At 45.0% G+C, this 22,182-nt stretch overlaps 1 long non-coding RNA gene across 1 annotated transcript in view; it reads left to right on the forward strand.

Moving 5' to 3' along the window:
* LOC131519762 (uncharacterized) overlaps nucleotides 1-19,016 on the forward strand; it is a 33,774-nt gene extending 14,758 nt beyond the window's left edge. Inside the window, exon 3 of the long non-coding RNA XR_009265779.1 lies at nucleotides 17,321-19,016. This is a non-coding gene — a long non-coding RNA (uncharacterized LOC131519762). The remainder of the gene's footprint in view (nucleotides 1-17,320) is intronic.
* Nucleotides 19,017-22,182: the final 3,166 nt, after the last annotated feature.

Below are 22,182 nucleotides of genomic sequence, written 5' to 3' on the forward strand. Positions count from 1 at the left end.
GGGGCTCGGGGAGCTGCTCAAGGGTGCTGGTTTCAGACGGATCACAGAGCCACCCATACATAAATGCTTGCTGCTTTAAGCTCTTTATCTTTTTCCAGCCTGGGATTTGGTGCCCAAAGTCTCCCCCTTCGACATGGAGCTGACACGCTGGGTAGATGAGATAAGTCCCATCAACTGTGTCACTGCTTCACCTCGTGGTTAGTCACGAATGCTTGTTTTTATGAATGGTGTTGAAGAAAGAATTCATGACTACGGGGCTTGACTCAGACAGGGGTCCAGATGCTGTAGTCAGAGAAGCCTCTTCCAGGGCTTTGGGAACAAAGAAAGCACCCCGTCCTCCCTACACACACACACACACACACACACACACACATACACAGACGTTCTTCTCCCGAGAAAGCCCCTCAGAGAAACGGCGATGGCACACTGCCACGAGTCACTGCTAAGTGAGACATTTTACCTAAAACCACAGAGAAGTGTGAGGGGTGAGTTGAGCAGCCTCCACTCAGCCCTCACCCCAGCATGGATTGTCTCATCAAATCACCGTGTCCCATCCTACAGAGACAAGGGCCAGCCAGCCTCAATGTTGTGGGGCAGGCAGAAAGCCCGGGAGCCTGGTGGGGTGCAGAGGGCGGCCCTGGGTTGGCTCCAGTGCGGGGCTCAGGAGCTGGTAGAGGAAAACCAGAGCATGGCCAGATACTTGTGGTTTGGCAGATAGGAAATATGTGCATTCGACTCTTTGGATGTTTTGGGAGGGATTGTAAAAGCAGGTAAACTGGGGCGCCTGGGTGGCTCTGTCGGTTGAGCATCTGACTTTGGCTCAGGTCACGATCTCTTAGTTCGTGAGTTCGAGCTCCGCATCGGGCTCACTGCTGTCAGCGCCGAACCCACTTCGGATCCTCTGTCCCCCTCTCTCTGTGCCCCTCCCCCGCTCAAGCGCCCCCCCCCCCCTCAAAAATAACGAAATCATTTAAAAATTGGGCAAACCATTTTAAAGATTTGAACTTATGGGTTAGAAGTGTAAACTGATTAATGATCCCAGTTTTGAAGAATTTCAATAAAAATCATTTAGGCTTTTTTTTTTTTTTAAGTCATAGAATTATGTTTTCTGAATGAAATATGGATCAGAGAGAATGCAGAAATGGCAGCCACACACCTTCTCTCTCCGTTTGGTTTGTTCACGGGGTCGTGAACTGCCCATGTACCTGGTGTGTGGCCGGAAAGTTGTTTCACTTTTCTGAGCCTCAATGCCCTCATCTATTGTTTTAAAATAAGCACATTGGATTGTACGAGCCTTCCATGACTTTCTGGGTCTGAAATTCTCTGATTTTTCCATAACTCGTTCATTTGTTTTTCCCCCCGATCCAATTTCAATCAGGAAGCAGGTAGAGAAAGGGCAGTGAGGGAGGGGAAAAAAAAGAGAACTATTGAACAAGTATCAACCAAATACCAAGCACCATAGGCTCATTATTTCATTTAATTATCGTAACAAATGTGGGAAGCACATAGCATTATTGTCACATTGGACAGGTGGAGACACAGAGGTTAAACTTTGCCTGAGGTTGAGCGATTGATGTGATCGAGCTGATTATTCAAACCTGAGCCTGGACGACTCTGGAATGCCTATTCTTTCCTTTGCGCGTCTTTCCACCATGAGGCATTGTCTTCCAAGAGGGGCACAAACAGAAGGGACAGTGAGATTGGGGATCAAGGGAAGAGATGTGAGATGCTGAAGGGCCAGAGGAGATGTGATGTAGATGGAATACGGGACTGCTACCAAGTTCTTAACACTGTTCTCCCCCCATGGCCCAGAGGTGGCCACATGTTCCCCGTGGCACTGAGGCTCCTCAAGCAGAGAGGTGGGCACTCTGGGCGACATTGGGGAGCCTCACAGAGTCCTCTTGAGACCTCTCACGGCCTCACTGGGGACAGTCTAGGCACCATAGCAAGGGAGACAGGCCAATCAGGGAAGGGGGGAGGAACAGAGATAGGTATTTATCTCTCTACCCCTCTCTGGAGGACATCTCTAGACTCAAACTTGTAAGAACTATTCCAAGAAGGCCAACTTTATGTTGCAAGGATTTAGATCCACTGTTAGCCTGCCCTTCAAAGTTGGCTGTGACTTTGGGACACAGATGCTTCCCCGCTGGCCGCCAGAGAGGGCAGGGCTAGGAGCCAACTTCTCGCTGGATGTTCGAGACCTGTAGACATCCCAGTTTTGTTGCTGTAATTGCTCCTTGCCTTCGGGAGATCAGGAGTTGCTAAGAGGTGGGATTAGAGCTTCCAGATACGGTGGGGTGGGAGTGAGGCAGGGGCCTGTCGCTGAGAGCCGCTGTCTGTCCACGCTGAGACCCAGGCTGCTTTCCGTGGATGCCCGCCCTGCATGGGAGCCAGTGGTGGGGTGGGTGGTAAATACCTACGACGTGTGTGTCCCTGTGTGGTCGACGCGGGCAATGTGCTGTGCCCACTGCCCGAGGTGAGGATGTCAGTGTCCTCTGTCCTGTGTCTTGTTAAAGCTGCAGTCATCGAGGCTCCTGGGGCTTGTGCACAGCTGGGAGCACGTCCAATCTGGGGACCTGCTGGGTCACTGCCTGGCATTCATGCCCCAAGCACGGTCTCCAGAGCCGGGGCTGTGCATCCAATCCCCTGGGAGCATCCTTGATGCTTATGTCTTCCCTTCCCTGTTTGTGGCTTTTGTTTGCCTTAAATTTAAGCTTCTGTAGATTCCTTACGTTTTAAAGGAAAACGTGTTCTCTTTTCTGAAGGAGAGACATTTGATTTCTTTTTCCCCCTTAAATTATGTAGATGGAGATATGTCTGCACTCGGTTGGTCTCATGTCTACCAAGATGTCATTACTTATAGAAGAGCCTGGGATTTTCAAGAATAGTAACATGGCAATTTGTCTTTCAAATACTGTTTTACTTATAGCAGCAATAACAGGAAATGTGTACTATTTTTCAGTGTTATAATCTGATTCACCCTTTGATATAAACAGCTTTATCTCATCTCATTGTTTATATCACATTCCTATTCCTCTGGAAAGAACAATATTTTTCCCCTGAAAAGTAATATATTCTTGTCTAAGAATGGCTTAAATAAGTAACAGATGGTCTTTGTGTGTGTATGTGTGTGTGTGTGTGTGTGTGTGTGTGTGTCCCCTACTCCCACTCATTCTCTGCATTTGAGCAGATATTAAAATCAGTATTTTACAAAACATCGCATGAGCCTGAAGTTATAGGTATGTTTCCAGCTTGGCTTCTTTTATTTATGTGATGGTGGTGTTGCTTGGAGAGTTTTAGAATACAGGCGACTGAATACATTTATTTGTGCTTATCAAATGGAATGTGCTTGAACAAATGTGCTTTCTGGTTCCTAGTGACCCAGGTTCACCAGGGGAAAGACGGACTGGAACGTTCAGTCGTGCCTTGTGACCGTGGCCATGCAACAGAGATCCCTGGGCACCAGGTTCTTGCCATACGACTTATTTATATCTCTGTTCTAATGTTAAAGTTGGTTCCGGTACCAGGAGTGAATTTTTCTGGTCAACACAACGTTTTGTTCCTTGACTCTGCTCAGGGGAAAGACATGACCTTAGAAGCCAGATTTCTATCGTTGCCTCGCTAGCACGCTGAGTTCAGGCAAGTCCCGGGACCACCTCATGCTTGTTTTTCTATCCATAGACTGCAGAAAGCTTACCTACTGCAAAGGATGTTGTGGCTGTAACATGAATTAATAGCTATGAAGACGCTTTAAAAAGTCAGAAGCATTTTAGGTCCCAAATATCATGTTTTCGATATTCAAGTCAAGTTATACATGTTTCATGTAAACTCTTTATCTATAACTCTGTGGCTGATAGGTCATAGGTTGATATGGTCAAATGACCTTCTTTCCAAGGTATAGTTTCTGTGCAATGGGAGTTTCAAAGAAGGAAACACACACATATGTAAGGTCATCACTGCAGACTTCTATAACATGTCAGCCTAGAGCAGGGATTGGAGACAGTTCATTTCTGGTTCAGATGCACACTCTACGATCCTTGGGTCTAGCAGGTGCTTAAACGTATATTGAACGAAAATATGAATATTGTGGTAGATAAGCTGTCCTCAGTTCTTCTATGAAAATCTTTGAATGTCAAAGGTGATACAGTTTTGTGCTCTCCAATTACTCATGCTTATCGTCATTGAAATTCTTTTTTTTTCCTTACCGGGTAGAAAGTTGAGGTGTGATCCCTCTTGTTGATATCTTCTCCTTGTCCCCTTGTTTTGTGGTCTGAAAAGCACGTGTTTTCATGTCACGACAAAGTTTGCACATGATGATTGGAGACAGTCCGGAAAAATAAAGACATACGAAAAGGAAATAGCCACCCGTTTTCCCATATGTATCATAGGGACAGATCTCCAACGTGTACTGGTAGTGTCTAGAAAAACCAAATCACGTAACAATATTTTATGTAACAATATTTATATGACAGCAATTACGTAAGGAAAATATATGTGTGCACACGGATGGCTGTGTTTCTATATGGGTATATCCATGGATATGAGTGACTAATAAAGATGGAAAGGCTAATTTATTTTATTTTTAGTTTTTAATGTTTATTTATTTATTTTGAGAGAGAGAGAGAGAGAGAGAGAATTCTCAGCAGGCTCCCTGCTGTCAGCACAGAGCCAGATGTGGGGCTCGAACTCATGAACCGTGAGATCATGACCTGAGGCAAAATTAAGACTCGGATGCTTAATGGACTGAGCCACCCAGTCACCCCTAGAGAGGCTATTTTAAAGGCACAGATTATGTCTGGAGAGCCAGTGGACAGGAGAAGTTCAGAGAGAGAAATCTTTGTGGGCAGGGATGTTTGGGAGCAGTCTCATGGAAAAGGTTGGATTTGGGCAGAGCTTGAAGGATGGGTACAGTCTGATAAAGAGAAAGTTCGGGAAGCAGACCCCTGGTGAGGCACTGTACCTGGACAGAGGTGTGGAGGTGCGGTATGAGGCATCGGTGTGGTGGTCGAGGACGTATGACGAGTCTGATCCCTCACTGCGTGGATGACACAGAGCGAGCTTGGAAAGCAGGATCAGGGAGACTGGGCACTGGAAACTTCTAAGCAGGCTATCAGAATGAAGAACGAGGATCGTATGAAGACCAGTCAGGGGGTGTTTGAAGTCGAACGAGCCGGAGCGGGGAGAGCCCGGAGACGGCGGCAGGACTGGGAAGGGACAGGGAAAGCCCAGGTATGCGGTGACCGATCTCAGCAGGAGGAGGACACCACTGCAGGTAGGTGGAATCGAGAAGAGGAAGACACCCTGAAAAGTCACAGGACTTGGTGCCTGATGAGATGCCGTCAGCCACACAGGAGAGGAAGAAGATAAGGTAACAGTGACAAAGGTCACAACCTAAGTGACGGGCCTATTGACAGAAGTAGGAAGGACAGGCGCCGTGTTGTGTAACAAAAAGCCTGATTATCCTATTTCTTACTGGCAAAGATCCGAATGTCAGGAGTTGATACGGGGCTTCAATTGTCAAGATTTCAGGCTGCTAGCTCTTGAAAGTGTGATACAAAATGCTGTGATGTGGTACGTTGCCGCAAATTAGGTTATCGATTTGGTATTGTCGAGAAATATAACATCTCAGAAACAGACAGGCTGCTGGAAACGATACCCCACTGGCAGGTGTGGGTGCAACCGCGCGATTTCCTAGCGCGGGAACACACGAAGAGCTGACAGCGTTGACCCTGGCACAAATAACATCGAAAGCAACGCTTTCCTTTGCGAAGCCCGCTAGCTAGCAAATCGGTGTCCACCTGCCAGCCTCACCCTGCCCTGTGCAGTGATGATGCACGTGGCACTTCCGAGTGCCATATGGAGACAAAGAAGGCCCTCCCCGTTCTTCTGGCAACGGGTTTCACAGGTAGACGAGAAGATCTCCATTTACTTTGGACTCAGGAACAGGAGGTTATGACTAGAGGCTGTGATTTGCAGACTCAGGACAAAAGGGCAGCACTGGCGAGAGGGAGGCGGGGGTGACCCAAAGGCGAGTTCTGGAAATGTGCTTACTGGTGTCCTGGGGTGCTCATCCCTTTTATTGCTCACCGGCCACGAGCGTCTGCAGACTAACACAGCTGTCCCTTCGTGGGAGGACTTGCGTTTGAGAATCTGGTGGGAGTTTGTGTTTTCCAGGCTATTTCCTTGGTCTGTGGCCTCTTGTGTTGTTCTACCATTTATTTAGCTGGGATTGTGGCAACGAAATATCTTTCGCTGATAAAATTAGTATACGCCATGACAAAGATACAAATTTAACATATGTAAATATTTAAAATATCTTTAATGTTTAAATAATTAAATATATTTATTTTATTTTAAATATATTAAACATAGTACCAGGTTTAGCTTTAAAACACCTTAATAAAACCATATGTTAGCACAGCTACAATCGCAAGAACTAATACATTTGTACAGTAAGAAGAACTAATACATGTATTACTATTATATCATCTTTACGTAACCTTGTTCTTGACCCTTTAAGAATGATGCTTAAAGTCATTAAGAAGCGAATCAGTTTCCTATCTTTGATATTAACCGGCCTTTCTGGCATTGCGGGTACAAGCAGGTAAGCACAAATCAGTTCTCTATCTTTTGATATTAATTGGTATTTCTGGCATTGGGAGTACAGGTAGGCAAGGGATCCATCTCTGTTGTTAAAGTGAAGTTCGCCTGTTTTCTTAGCGTTTGAGTCCTTTTTATCGGGTACCAGAAAGCGTGTGGTTTTGTTATTAACCCGTTCTGCCATTTCATCTAGATGCGATGGTGATTTTCTGCCACTATACCTGCAACGGCCATAAATGACGACCATGACGCCCTGTTGTGGCCACTGGCTCAGAAGCCAACGCTGCCCAGAGCCTGAGCTGTCATGTGCTGGGTTCCGAGGCACGGAGGGGGCTCTAGACAGGGCTCTGCCCCCCTGCTCTCCCCCTCAAAGCTGCTCTCAGTAGAGCTTTTTTTTCGTTTTGTGTTTTTGTATCCAGATCAAGTTCAATCTCAGTTGGTGGCTTGAGGAAATACCAAAGCTCTTCTGTTCTGCTGAAACTGGGCCGTGAACTCGGACGCCACAGAGAGACTGTGCGTGCGTGGGGGTGTGGTGCACGGCCTGCAGGTGGGCCACAGCCACGCAGTGGGAATGGGTGCCCTGGGCGTGAGGGAGTCGCTCCCTTTTTCAGAAATGGCCTTTCTTCTTCCTGGTTGCCCTTGAGTGGCCTGGGAGAGGCCTGAGGAACTGACTTGTCAGTGTGGCCCCCCTGCAGGTCACAGGTTTGGAAGAGAGTGCAAAAGAGGTCACTCTTTTGCGTGTGTGACAGCCCTCACACACGCCTTCCTCTGAGGCCACCGTGTCCTGTGCTTTTAAGAAAAGACCTTTGGCTTCAGACGTCAGCCAGGAGAGAGCGAACGGACCCCATTACGTACTCACTGATTTTCCACCGGCCGGTCTATGTGCCGCTCCGGCTGAAGACATTCTCCGTGGAACAGACGCCGAGGCCCCGGAATCCAGACAACTGGGTGATGTGCGAAAAACCAAAAATCTTCTCGAATAAAAACATTTCGGATGTGACAAACACCAGCAGTTGCAGAAAGTTTCAAGGTTGTCATCGACCATTTGCTCAACTCTTACAAAGATATTCAGGCGTCGTGCTGTATACAATCTGTCGCCATTGTCTATTTCTGGAAAAACCAGTCTAAGAGGATTAATGTACATTTGCTTTAATTACATATTAAACCATCTAAAAGTATAAAGGATTAATACCTAGACTCTAAATAGATATTCTTAGAAGGTAAACTCAAATTAATCCAATTAATCCAAAGATTCTAACCTAGAGTTATCACAGGTAATGGAATATGTATTTGGCCTACACAGCAATTTATCAGGAGGTAGAACCACCATTAAATTCACTAATAGCTTTAGTTTTAAGCTACAAATTAAATGTATTCAAACTAATTAGGTATACAGCCTTTTCTTTTATTCATATTTTTTGTTGTTGATTACTAATTTTTCATCCTAAGGATCAAAATAATAGCATCACTCCTTCGCAATGCTTTCCTTCTGTTAAATAAACAATTTTCTGGTGTTATCTCAAACAACTATAATCTCCTCGCTTTTAGTGCTCTTTCCCAAATAAACGCAGGAAAGTCTCCTGTGTCCCTACGTGTTGAGAAGGGACTGTGTAATCCCTCAGAATGTTCACTTTGGCCATCACCGCCCAGGCATTTTGCTGTTCATCTTTCTTAAGAAAACAAGTCTTTCCTCTTGAAAGCTTGGGGCTTTAAAAATAACAACTACAAAGTGTTTTTATGTGGTAAATGCTCATCACAAATTATTTTTTTTTGCCGAGTCCTACTGTGTCTCATCTTGAAGATCGGGAGGGGGGTGGTTGGCTCTGTGATCTGCCCATCCAGGGTCCGGTCATTTGCACTAAATTAACACTTCCTGGGGAGATTTGACTAATTCTCTACCAGATGACCCAGTTACTATGGCTATTCTTAAAAAAAAACAAGCCTCTCATGGGAAACACACCCCCGCTGGGCTGAAGCAGGAAGAAAAAGCTAAACTCTGTTTCAAATCTGGACCCTTTGACCCGTGAACTCACAACCCTCTTCCTGTAGGTTCTCTGAAAGCCCTAATGACCAAGATGTGACTCCCTCTGCAACGTATGAGCCCAAGCAGACGGAGGCCGGTTTTCAAGAAGCTGTTCTAGGATTATGCGATTACCAAGAAACCAAGAGAAATCCTACTATGGGACGTAAGGAAGTTTCATATGATTATGGCCAGTGATTCAACTATTCCTGTCCAAATTCTTCAGCTCTTTGAAATAGGATGACTTTGGCAGGGTTCTCGCAACTAAGACTCACTGAAAACAAGAGAAAGGGTAAGCTGCAAGCGTGTGCACAAAGACACGTGAACACCTACACGTACACAAACCACATAGCCCTATGCACCTGGGCTTTTGTTTGCCCCCCACCTGCTTTTCTTTACTGTTTTGGAGGCTGTGGAATTCTGGGCCAAGTGACGATTTGGTCTCCAACTGGTAAAAAGTCTAGTGACTAGGCTTTTTAGAGAGAGTGAAGATCATACTTGAGAGGGTGTGCTGGGGCCCCAAGTATGTGTTGCCTTGGGAACAAGTTTTTCTTCACTCAGCCAATTGATAATGTCTCGAGGTTACCTCGGCTTCGATGGGGAAACATCCACTCTCTTACCTGGGCCTTGCACTGAGGCAGGGACCAGTCTGGCACTCCCTGGGGCAAGCTGGGAGCCCTGGGGGTACCATAGCATTCAAATCTCCACTCAAAAAAAAACAAAAAAAAACAAAAAAAAAAAAAAAAAAGAAAGAAAGAAAAGAAAAGAAGAAAAATAGCTAACCAAACTGCTGAAATGGATGCTTATTGTTGCTCTAAACTGCATAAGGAAGACATTTTAAGCAAATCATGAAGCCCATAAAAAAAATTGATCAAGTTGACTCCAAGGAAAATTTAAATTCCATGCGAAAAAACTACGAAAGGTCGAAATACAAAAGAACTGGAAACAAATACTGAAACGTCATTGAGAACAATTATTATTTGTGATATGCAAAGAGGTTTAAATGTCTGCAATCAAACATTCCCACAGAAAAATGGATAAATCATAGAAACGCATATTTCACACACTAAGAAGAATATCCAATATAAAATATGCTAAGTTTCAGAAAAATCAAATCAATACAAAAGACATATTTTGACTTGGAAAGACAGATGCGAATATATAAATTTGATCACTCTCTACCGTGGCGGTGGTGGGGGGGAGGTTGGGGACACAGGCAGTCTCGTATATTATTGATAGATGTGCAAATTAATATAAGTCTGCTGAAGAATAATTTGGCAATATCTATTATAATTTAAAATAGTCCCAGCTCTGAATGATTCTAGTGGTTCCAATTTTAGGAATGATCCTATACAAACTCTGGTATAACCGCATAAACAAGAATATCTAACTCGCAGGAATTGTTTGTAATGATAAAGCATTTGAGTCGATCCAAACGCCTGTTATTGTGTAAAAAAATGTAAATACTTACATTGGGATGCTCTACAGTCATTTGTAAAAGATACAGAGCTCCGTACACTGATGTGAAAAGGACTTAAGAGGAAGCAGTAAGGGGGTGAGATCTGCTGGACGCGTGTCATGAGCCCCAGACTCTCTTCTTTTTGTCCCTGCTGTTCCCCGAAGGGCCCTGAGCGTCCAAGTGCCCTTCACATCTCATTTTCCTTTGCTTTAGATCCTGAGCTCGTTTCTTTCCTGGACTCAAGAACATTTCTGGTCACTTTGTAGACAAGGGACCAGGCTAGCTAGTATAATAATCATTTAAACCTCTTCCAGGGAAGGTGGAAATGGATGTTAATACTTAAAATATTACTCCTTTCTGGGGAATAGGTGCGCAAGGCCAAACCAAATGCATTGATTAATTTAAAATATTTTAAGACAAATATGTTAATTCTTACCGGTGAAAATGCTGGGATCATTGAACGAATGGCAGAATGAGTTTGTGGGCTGGGAGGGGGTGGCGGGAAGGAGAGCCCTGCCTCTGAAATGTTTAAAACTATTGCGATGTCGCAGAGGCATCGTTGCTTGGGTTTTGTACCGTCTACTTTTCTCACTCTGCGCGATGGCCCCTTTAAATAGGCACACATGGCTGATTTGTAAAATTTTATTGTTTGAGTTAATATACAGCAAAGTAGAGCTTTCGTTATTTTGGTCTATGCATTTTAGCACGGGTATAGATTGTGTAACCATCACCTGCATCACCTACAGAACAATTGCACCTCTCCCCAAACTTTCCCAAGCTACCGATTTCTAGCCACACCCACCGTCACCCCTGGCAACCACTGACCTGGGAGGTGCCATGACTATGTATTTTGTCCTTTTGAGAATGACAAGGAAGTGGAACCATACAGCGCAAAACCCTTCTGAGACCGGCTTCTTGTACCCAACTTAATGGCTTAATGGCCTTTGCACACATTCATGACTTTGAGATTCACCCAAGTTGTGTGTACCCCTGGGTCGTACCTTTTCATTGCTAAGTAGTATTCCATTGTGCGGTTGCGCAAGAAGTGGTTTCCTGTTGGAGAACATCTGGATTGTTGTTAGTTGTTGACGATTATGGACAGACCTACTGTAAACATTTGCGTTCAAGTTTCTATGTGAAAATAACTTTCAGTTTCTCTAGCATACATACCTAGGAGTGGGGTTGCTGGATGATATGGTTAAGTGTGTGTGATTTTATAAGAAATTGGGTCTTTGGAAATGCTATTGCTTTTTGAAATTCTGGTTTCCAATTGTTTGTTGCTAGTGTATAGAAATGCAACTAAATTTTGTGTGTTGGTCTTGTACCCTACAGTCTTACAAAATTCACTTTTTCATTCTAGGAGGCTTTTTTTCTTTAATTTTTAAAAATTTTTTTAAAATTTATTTTTGAGACAGAGAGAGAGCATGAGCAGGGGAGAGGCAGAGAGAGGGGGAGACACAGAAGCCGAAGCAGGCTCCAGGCTCCGAGCTGTCATCCCAGAGCCCGACGTGGGGCTCGAACTCACCGAGTTCATGAGATCATGCTTAACCGACTGAGCCACCCAGGCACCCTTAGGAGGCTATTTTTTTTAAAAAGATTCCTTTGGGCCACCTGGGTGGCTCGGTCGGTTAAGCGTCCGACTTTGGCTCAGGTCGTGATCTCGCGGTTTGTGAGTTCAAGCCCCACTTCGGGCTCTGTGCTGACAGCTCAGAACCTGGAGCCTGCTTCGGCTTCTGTGTCTCCTCCTCTCTCTGCCCCTCCCCTGCTCATGCTCTGTCTCTCTCTGTCTCAAAAATAAATAAAACATTAAAAAAAAAATTAAAAAGATTCCTTGGAACTTTTAAAAAAGACAATCGTATCATCTGCAATTAGGGACAGTTTTTTTCATTCCTTTAGAATCTGTATGCTTCGTATTTCTTTTTCTTATGTTATTGGGCTGAATAGGCCCTCCAGGATGATGTTGAGTGGAGTAGTGAGAGAATGCACCCTCGACTTGTCCCCAGTCTTACGGGGAAAATAGTTGGTCTTTCATCAAGTACAGTTTTAACTAAAGTTGTCCCTGATTGTTTGCTTGCTCTGGTTGTTGTCCTTTATCAGACATTCCCTTGTATTCCGAGTTTACTAAGAGGTTTTCTTTTTCTTTTTTCCCTGTGTTTAAATTATGAATGGTTGTTGAATTTTGTCAAAATTATTTTCTCCGTCAATCGATATAATCATGTGGTATGTGTGTGTGTGTGTGTGTGTGTGTGTGTGTTTAGACTTTTAATACAGTGTAGGTTATACTGATTGAGTTTCAGATATTGAACCAACTTTGCATTCTTGAGATAAACCACAGTTGGTTGTAGTATTATTGTTTCCATATATTGCTGTATTTGAGTTGGTAATTGTTAATCCCTTTGTTAATGAGGGATAGTGTGGTTTTCTCTCCTTGTAATATTGTTGTCTAGTTTGGGTGTCAGGGCAAGGCTGGTCTATTGGACTGTTTCCAGGTTTGGCTATTACAAATAGTCTTTCTACAAAAGGTTTTTGTATGTGCATCTGGGGTACATATGTATGAGTTTCTATTGGGTACAGAGTCAGAGTATCATTGCTACTCCATAGGATTGTCTTACTTTTTCTAATCATAGTGAAAACAAGGAAAAAGAAAAGAAAGACCTGATCTGCCACAAAAGAGTGCAGGGTATATTGTTTAAAGTCGAGAACCAGTAAAAGTATTCTATGGTGACAGAGGTCAGGATGGTGTTAATCTTTGGAAAGGAGGGTGTTCACGATATTCTATTTGTTGGTCTCGTGGTGTTTGCATAGATGTGGTTTTGCTTTGTGAAAATCCATTGGGCTGCACGCTTGCGATTCGTGTGCTTTTCATTAGGTTGGTTACACTTTAATAAAGAAGTTTATTTAAAGAATCAACAACAATCTACACTCAGTGTCAAGAAGCTGTTTATATGTTAAGTTTTCACGTTCGTAAACTGGAAAAGGTAGGGGTACCTGCTTCATTGTTCTTTTGTGATGGTTAGAAAAGAAAATGTAAAGCGCTAAGCCCAATGGTTGACATACAGAAAAGTACCGTAGAGGTAATGGACACTATTGTTGTCTTTATTTGGTAGAACCTTATGGTACCAACCTGGAGAAAAATCACTGAAACACACGTACTGAAACTCTATTATGGAACACTCAGTACATGATACGGTCAAAAGCAAAGTGCCGTGGGATGTCAGACACCCTGGTTTTAGGTGACATGACTCCACTTCAATGGAATTGAAAAAAAAACTACATTCTGTGGGACATTATTTTTTTTTCAAGTGTTTTGTGAAAAAGTGCCTCCTGGTCAAAAAACATGGGAAAGTGTATCTACTGTAGTCACCCTGTTGTAGCTTGCTAGGGTTGCTGTAAGAGACTACCACAAACTGGGTGGCTCGAACAACAGTTTCTTTATTGTCTCAAGAGTGCCAGGGGCTGGAAGTGTAAGATCAAGGGGTCGGGAGTGTTGGTTTCCTTTCAGGGCTGTGAGGGAAGGATCCATTTGAGCCCTCTCTCTGGCTGGTAGATGGCCCTCTTCATGGTCCTACGGTGTTCTCCCTCCATGGGTGTCTGTGTCCAAATTTCTCCTTTTTATAAGGACAGCGGCCATATTAGATTATGACCCATTCCAATCACCTCTTCTTAACTAATTACACCGGCCATGGCCTTGTTGACAAAACAAAACAGGTTACAATGTGAGGTCCTGGGAGGTGGGATTTCAACATGTAACTTTGGGAGGGAGGATATAATTCAACGCTCACGCACGCTTACCCTGAGATCCCCGGTGTGTGGATTCACAAAATAATTGGAAAATTCCGTCCTCGTTCTGTCCTCAATCGCTCCGCCCGAGGCCGGGAAGCGGAGTAATCACCTTGGACCGTGAAGGTCAAGGGCCTCCCTGGAAGGATGAGGCAGGAAAGTGCCTGACTCACCCGGCCAGTGGCTGGCCCAGCCCGGGTTGGTGTCACGTGAGAGAACTGCCCCCCTTTCCTCGTGCTCCTGCAACCTGATTCTGTTCCATGAGGCTGAAGGCAACATCCTGGAGACACCATACATGCGTCTCTCTGCACGTCCCTTAGGACCAGTGTTCTCGGCAGAGGCAGATTTAACCAGAAAGGGTCTTGTTCATCTTCTTCCTAATAATTTTTAGAGAACAATAAGTCATGGTGTTCCTAATCATTTCTCTAATGAAGACACCAAAATTAAGTGACTTGTTCATTGTAAACAGTGGCAGATAGATACAGAGTCTACACGTGCTGACGTTCAGCCCTGTCACCTTTTACCCCACTGTGGGGTCGCTTTGCATTATGTCCCTTCCTGGAATCTCAGTATCCTTACTTACAAAGTATGGGAAGAAAATGGACCCTAATTCCCCGTAGGGTTAATGTGAGCACAATATTCCGTGACACATGCAAAGTTAGTAAACTCTTAAGAATAATATAAATGTAAGGGATTATTTTCTCCATCTTTATCAGTATTTCTACTGGAAAATCAACAAATGTATGGTGACTTGAATTGATGTCATTTCTCCTTGTTGGGCAAGAGGGAATTAGTAAAATATGTTAGCTTTTTAAAAAAAAAACTTTTTTTTAACCTTTATTCACTTTTGAGCAACAGAGAGAGACAAGCATGAGCAGGGGAGGGACAGCGAGGGGGACACAGAATCCAAAGCAGCCTCCAGGCTCTGAGCTGTCAGCACAGAGCCCGACACGGGGCTCGAACCCTCAAACCATGAGATCATGACCTGAGCTGAAGTCAGAGGCTCAACCGACAGAGCCACCCCGGCATCCCTGTTAGCTTTTGATTTAAAAATATTGATGGAAAAAAATATATATACTGATGGAAATTCTACCACGTGGCCAAGGATGCAAAAGTCAACAAGACAGAGGAATGCCTTGCCCTCATGTGTGTTACAGCCCAGAGGTGGAGATGACTGAATCAAGACTTACTGAATCGTCAGTGTGGGCAATTCGTAAATTACGTTTTACGGTACGGCGTCCCTGAGACTCTTAGGCAAAGCTGAGAAGCGTGCAGGTCACGGTCTCCCCACACAACCCAGAGCTCCTTGTTGTTAACAGCTTAAGGACAATGAAAATCTCACGGCCAAGCAATTCCAGGAAATCTAGGATGTGCTTTGACAGTTTAGAAATCGGGCTTCCCTTGTCGGAGAGGACCCGTCTGTTCTGAGAGCAGTTCCTCCAAAATGAACATTTTCTTAATGTAGGTTTACTCCCAGATAGTCACACATGTGTTTGAAAACCAGACATATCTGGGTCGACTTTTGTTGCATTTTGTCTCCCCCTCCATATTCTGTAAGTTTCTCATGATCTTCTGAGAGGTGGGTCCTGCTTGAAAACTCTGATGTTTCCTCGACTTGCCGAAAGTTCGGGTTTTTTCTTTTTTCTTTTTTTCATACTGGAAGACTAGAATTGAAATGTATGTGATCAGGGATGATGGCATTAAGGAATTTAATGAATTACAGAAGTATTCTATTAAGGAATAAGAGATCACTCTTACAAACCGTGAATTAATTTTTATGAATTAGGTCCAAAGAGCTTAAGTAAAACACAGCTAATATTTCATGAGTAATTTCAGCCCTCTTTAATAGTACAAATCTCTAGTGTGTAATATTTAGGTAATGATTATCATAAAATAGACATCTTTTGAGGGCAATTATGTGTTCTCAATACTTCTTTATGAGGGACCTGGGAGGAGGATGTCATTACATCTGACAGTATATTTGTCTCCCCTAATGTTCATGATATTCTGACGGAGGAACAGTTATCTTACTATAGATGTGTATATTTTTGGAAGCACCGAATACTGATTCATGCCACTAAACCTGTTCAGACACGAAAGGCAGCTCCCAGCAGCCAAGCGGGGACTGTTTCTAGGCATGCAGAGTCTGTTGATGAAAACAACACGACATTTGCAGATGAAACGCCCCTGGGGGTGGGTGCCAGCCAGAGAGAGGGAGCTGGGTGGGAATGGGGAGCTGGGCTCCCGAGGGGGAAAAAGTGACATCGCCTCTACAGACCAACGTGAGGATTTGGGGGCTGATGTTTTGGAGAAGATTGGAAAGGACTGAGGAAGGCCCCCAGGACAGGCAGTGAGCCACAGACCTCCATGTGTACCTTTTTTTTTTTTTTTTTTTTTAAACTCTTCTTTTTGGACTAATTTTAACATGGAGGTTATGATAATCCCTGTCTTTGCTATAATGTTTTCAGGTGTTCACAACCCTTTTGGAATATTTTTTTGAACCCCCTAATATTCTGTAGGGAAAGGAATAGTCTAGTTTTCCTCATTTATGGGATTGAGAACCGAGACTCAGAATGTCATCCAGTTAGTATATCACAAAACTGTAACCCAGAACCTTAAAATAGGCGTCCAACAGCCAGTCTGTCATCAGATGACAGGACAGTATCTGGCACATCCCACAGACTCCCAGGGATCAGCTCCCATCGCAAGCCCTAGGCTTTGTGGCTCCCACCTCAGCTACCATGTCTCAAAGCCTGAGGGGTCAGATCATAAAAGTTATTGGGTCATCTCATGGTTCAGAACTATTCTAGATTCTTCTGATGAAACTATTAAGCCCATTACCCAGGTATGAAAGAAAGAAAAAAAACCACAGGAGTGAATTTGGGTTTTGTTTTGTGTTGTCTCTTGCACTTTATAATTCAGGAAAGAAGGCAGGTAGCATCTGGAAAATGAAATACTGAATCTTCTCGTCTCCATTATAGTCAGGAGGAGTTTTGGAACATAGTTCTGGGCCAATGAGGTGCAGCAGTAAGTTTCTAGGGAGAACCGTACTTTTCTGGTAAACAGTAGAGGCCCAAGAAAAGAAAACCCTACATTCTCCACGGTTTGGATTTGATGGCTGGAGGCACGGCAGCCTTCTTGTGATTCTGAAGCTGCAGTCATCAGCAAACGTCAAGGGAGTTAGACAGACAGCTGCCCAAGTGTAGAGTCAAGGCTAGTGGCCACTGACTTCTGCAGTGAGTCTGTTTACTGAGGTTACTCTTGGTCAGGCATTCTGTTTTTAACGGACTTGTGCACAGATTTATTTCCTAAACATTCATTTCTTTGATGATAAAGTGATATGCCAGAAAAGAATGAAGAAATACCAAATAAACGGTATATATTTCAGACAGGCACTTAAAGTACTTTTCTTAACTCCAAAATACCGTCCAGAATTCAACTCTTTTTTTCTTCTGTTTTAGATTCAAACGGATTTAATCATTTCACAGTTGCCCAGTGACCACATTGCTATTCACTGTGGTAGTGTGCCTCATTCAGTGTTTGAACCCGAATCTGCTCGTGAAGATACAAGATGGAGGCTTTTTTTCTTTTTTCTTTTAGAGAGCGAGAGAGGAAAAAACTACAGGTGAGCAGGGGAGAGGCAGAGAGGGAGAGAGAATCCCAAGTAGGATCTGCACTGTCAGTGCAGAGCCCGATGCGGGGCTTGATCATCCTACGGCCCCAGGATCATGATCTGAGCCCAAATCAGGAGTCAGATGGTCAACCAACTGAGCCACTCAGGTGCCCCCAAAGATGGAGGTTTTCTGCCTTAGGGCTACCCAGTTGAAATCATACAGTTTTCATTCCTTATGTATAGTAAAAATCTGTAGGCACTTTATTCGGTAACCTGCGTTTGCCACAGGTTCCTGAGCCAGGGGATACGATGAGATCCCACAGACAGGACTCGGGGTCGTAAACTAGTACCCCCCGGAGGTGCACAGTGCCTCAGACCGCTCCCTTCCAAAGTCCCAATTCCCTGTTTCTAGGGGTTTCCTGGGCTGTTTCACAGGGGATCTAGGGGGTTCCTGGGTGTCTGTTTCACAGCAGATCTAGGGGGTTCTTGGGTGTTTCACAGCCGATCCAAGGGGTTCCTGGGGCATCTCACAGTGGATCCAGAGCAGTCCTTTGTGCCCTTCCCCTGACCCTCCGCTTCATTGTAATCATGTCAGTACCTGCAGTGTTATAAAGCTCTGCCTGCAGCAGGGTCCCGGACCCTGGGAGCCTCTGTCTTTGCACGAGACGCCGTCTCCCCACCTGTGCCGCGCTCCCTGGGGCCTGGGGGCCACAACCAGGCTGAATTCCAAGCCCAAGTGGGGTGATAGCCTCTGTCATCTCTACTCCAACACGAGTCCAGGCCCACACCGGGAGCTACTTGGCATTTAGAACAACGTCTGCAAATAATAAAGAGCACATGAGATTTAGAATGATTTTTCAAATACATTTTTTAATGTTTATTTATTTTGAGAGTGGGGAGGGGCAGAGAGAGGGAGACAGAGAATCCCAAGCAGGCTCCGCGCTGCCCAGCATAGGGCATAGGAGATCATGACCTGAGCCGAAATCAAGAGTCTGATGCTTAACATCCTTAATGGACTGAGCCACCCAGGCGCAATTATTCACGGCTGAACTGAAGCCCACACTTATCAAACACAAATACTACATCCTGGGTTTATATCGCTTCGCGGTTATAGGTGTCAAAAGCTGTCTTTATCCCTCTCTAAATGTTCACGTTGAATGACAGGACTGGAGTAGCTCAAACTGTTATTTATACCATTTTCGTTCTCATGGTTTATGCCAAAGCTCCCGTTTAAATGCCGGAATATTTAGAAACTCAGGGACTGAGGATATGAGCTGCCTCTGCAGTGAGCTCCAACTGTCCCAAATTCTTAGGAAGTTACTCCAGAACCTTCTGTGTGGTACTTGTTTTCTGCGTACCAGAACTGTATAACTGGGGGTTCTCGGACCCTTTGTTTGTTAAAGGATGAGTCATAAAATGTGCTAATTTGAAGCTTACACGTTTTACTAAAACTCAACGGTGGCTACAGTAATCGCTTAGAACTTGGGGAACAAAAGGTTTCTTTCTGGGAGGAACATTCTCATTGCCAACATTGTTTAGCTTTGCACGGTGATAACTGAAAACAGACGTTAAGTCGGTTTTATTATTGTTTTCACATTCGCTAGAGATAATACATCTTCTGCGCCCTGCAGGGGAGGGGAGGGGAGGGGCAGGGAGAGACAGCCAGCCACTTTGCCCCTAGGCAAGTCACTGAGCCTGCTGAGTTAGCCCGAGGTCAAGGCCGTGTGAGCAGAGGAGAGAGAAAAGAGTGAGGTTTTCCGAGGATTTTGTTGGGCATCTGAAAACATTGGTTCTGTCTTGCAGCCTTGTCTGTGACAGCCTATCTTCCTTATTGGTTAAGCAGCATGAAGTCAGGGTGTTTGGGAACTTTGAGCCCAAACCATCCAACAGGATGAGGCCGGGCATGCTGGCCCTGCCTCTCTCACCCCTGCCCAGCTCTCCCGGCTCCTGTCTGTCCCTGCTGGGTGCATGCGGGTCAGCACTATAGACAAAGCACAGGGCTCTCTTGCCCTCTGCCTCCCTGTGGGGGTTAGCGTGGGAGCACGGTGTGATTTGGGAGGCGAGGAGGGGAGGAACTTCCTCCCTTTGCCGTCCTGATGCCCCAGTCTCCAGGGCCCCAGCTCCTGCCCTGGAGCATTAACATTGGGGTCTTGCTCAGCTCTGCTGACACCATCCCCTCCCCTTTCTTCCGGCCTGGCGTGGGGGCCTCCCGCACTGTGTAGGCCCCAGGGTGTTTGGGCATCCCTGGAGGTCACCCGTAACCCAGCCCACACCTTCCAAACAATTCCCCCATTCAATGTGTTTCACCCACACCTTCCTCTTCGTTTGACGGAACCCTGCCTGATGCTTGTTTCAGTGGGCTTTTATCATGTTCAAAGACCCTAATTAGAATCCTAATAGTTTTCTAAGTCTCTGTGACTTTTAACCTGAAGTCCGATTCCTGGAGAACTTTAGCTTTACTCTGACTTCATTCTAAATTCTCTCTGACAGCTTGTCACCCATTTCTGCTATAGGTCCTTCCCTCTACCATCTCCGAAATGACCCTCTTTTGGCAGTCTGGTTCTGGGGGTGGGGTGGGGGGTGGTTGGGAACACGGAAGGGACAAGGCACCTAGAAAGTGTTAGAGTTCTTTTGTCTTCGTCTAAATAAAAGTAACTTTTTTGTTGCTGCTTTTCTCCACTCTCTCTAGACCTTCCCATGGAGCCCCAGTCTTGACGGGAAGAGGTTGGACACTGGAATCAAACTGTGGACACGGGGGTGTGCCAGTGGCCAGAGCTGGGGGAGCTGCTTAAAAACATCTTCTTTGACTTACTGTTAGTCGACCCTTGGGCCCCGCAACCCTGTAGATGCAGACAGTCCTTTTCTTGTTGGCCTCCGGGTTTTTCTTTTCTGGGGCTTACTCCATCTTGGACAGCTGTGTAATGATATCTAGAACTATCAGCCTTCTGAAAGCTGTGTCAGTGTGCTGGGGTCACCTGAACAAAGTGCCAAGGACCGGAGAGGGGGGCGGGGGGTTCAACAACACATTTTCATTTCCTCACAGTCCCGGAGGGTCTTAGTCCCTTTGGACTGCTTGCCAGAATGCCACAGACTGGGGGGCTTAAGCAGCAGACATTTTCCCCCAGTTATGGAGGCTGGGCTCCCGGTGAGGGCTGTCTTCTGGGTTCACAGATGGCCGCCCTCTTGCTGTGCCCACCGGTGACAGCCCGGGCCCCACCTTCCAGTCTTTTCTAGGTCAGTCTCTACTGCCTTGATTTGCCCCAATTCCTCCACCACGTTTCTTACTAGGTAGCTACATAATTTCAGTTCTCGGTGCATTTTGTTTTAAAGAGGCAATTTCCCTTACTAGCCAAATGAGCAGTTTCAACAGCAATTTAAGAGGAAATTCAATTGATTTCATTACACGAAAGCAGATAATATGGTCTATATAAGAGGTTTTTCAGAAAAGCATTTTGGCAGCAGAATTTTTTTTTTCCCCCAAAAGAAATCTTACCTGGCGCTTCGCTGAGGCGAACAGAAAGTAGGAGCTGTTTCCTTTCCAGCTGGGGTGGGGGTATTGGGGTGGAGGGTTGGAAGAATGGCGTTCCAAGAGTCAGGCTTTGAGGCCCCACCCTCCGTGTGAAAGGCACTGGACATCCATGCTCTAAGGTGGTTGTTAACGTCCTCCCGGCAGATTGGCCAGTGTGGGACAGACACATTGATTAAGGGTAACCAGAGGTCGGTCTTGGAGAGGTGGGTGATAATCCATCATTGAATAAGATGATGGGGTCAAGAGCATTCTTGGTAAGGTTGTGTCTACAACATAATAAGCTGTCAAAGTGGAACAGATTTACTAGGGGCAAGTGGAAGGCGTCTGTCTCACTGTGCTGGGGTTATACTGGTGAAGTCAAGTGGGGTGTGGAGACAATGTTTCCCTTTTATACGTAACAAAAACAAAGACGTTTTGGGGTCCCAATGATTAACTCTCCATGCTAGTAAGTAATTTATTGGTGAAGGAAAAGCATTAGTACTGACTTTTGTCTCCAATCTGAACAATACATATTTAGAAATGCTACATTGTTAAAAGGCATATTTCTGGAGTAACATTCATTTCAATGACATTTTGTACTATGAGCGTATATTTTGGGGACTGTTATCTTTTTAAGTTAATAGACTATCTGTAGCACAGTTTCAGTTTTACAGGAAAATGGAGCAGGAAGTAGAGTTCCAGTATATCCCTGAAGTAGAGGGTTCCAGTATATCCCCGAAGTAGAGGGTTCCAGTATATCCCCTCTCAGGCTCTCCCCCACTTGGGCTAGTTTCCTCTGTTGGTAACATCTTGCATTAGCGTGGTTTATCTGATACAGTCGACGAGACCATATCGACCTAGCCTCACAACCCAAAGTGCATAGTTTACAGAAAGGTTCTGCTTTGTGTTGTACATTATTGGGGTTCAGACAAACGTATAGCTACATGTACCCACCATTTCAGCCTTGCACAGAATTGTTGCCCTTTCCTAAAGAGCTTCTGTATTTCACCTATCCACCCTTCACCCCGCCCCCTGCACCCTGGGAAACACTCCTTTTCTTTGCCCCCACAGTGTGACCATTCCCAGAATGCCATCCAGGTGGGATCAGGTAACATACAGCCTTTTCAGATTTGTTTTGTTTCCTACAGCAACATGCATTTAAGTTTCCTTCATGTCTTTTTGAGGCTTGATAGCTCATTTCT

Source organism: Neofelis nebulosa, chromosome 1 (genome assembly GCF_028018385.1).
Source record: "Neofelis nebulosa isolate mNeoNeb1 chromosome 1, mNeoNeb1.pri, whole genome shotgun sequence".
Taxonomy (NCBI): Eukaryota; Metazoa; Chordata; class Mammalia; order Carnivora; family Felidae; genus Neofelis; species Neofelis nebulosa.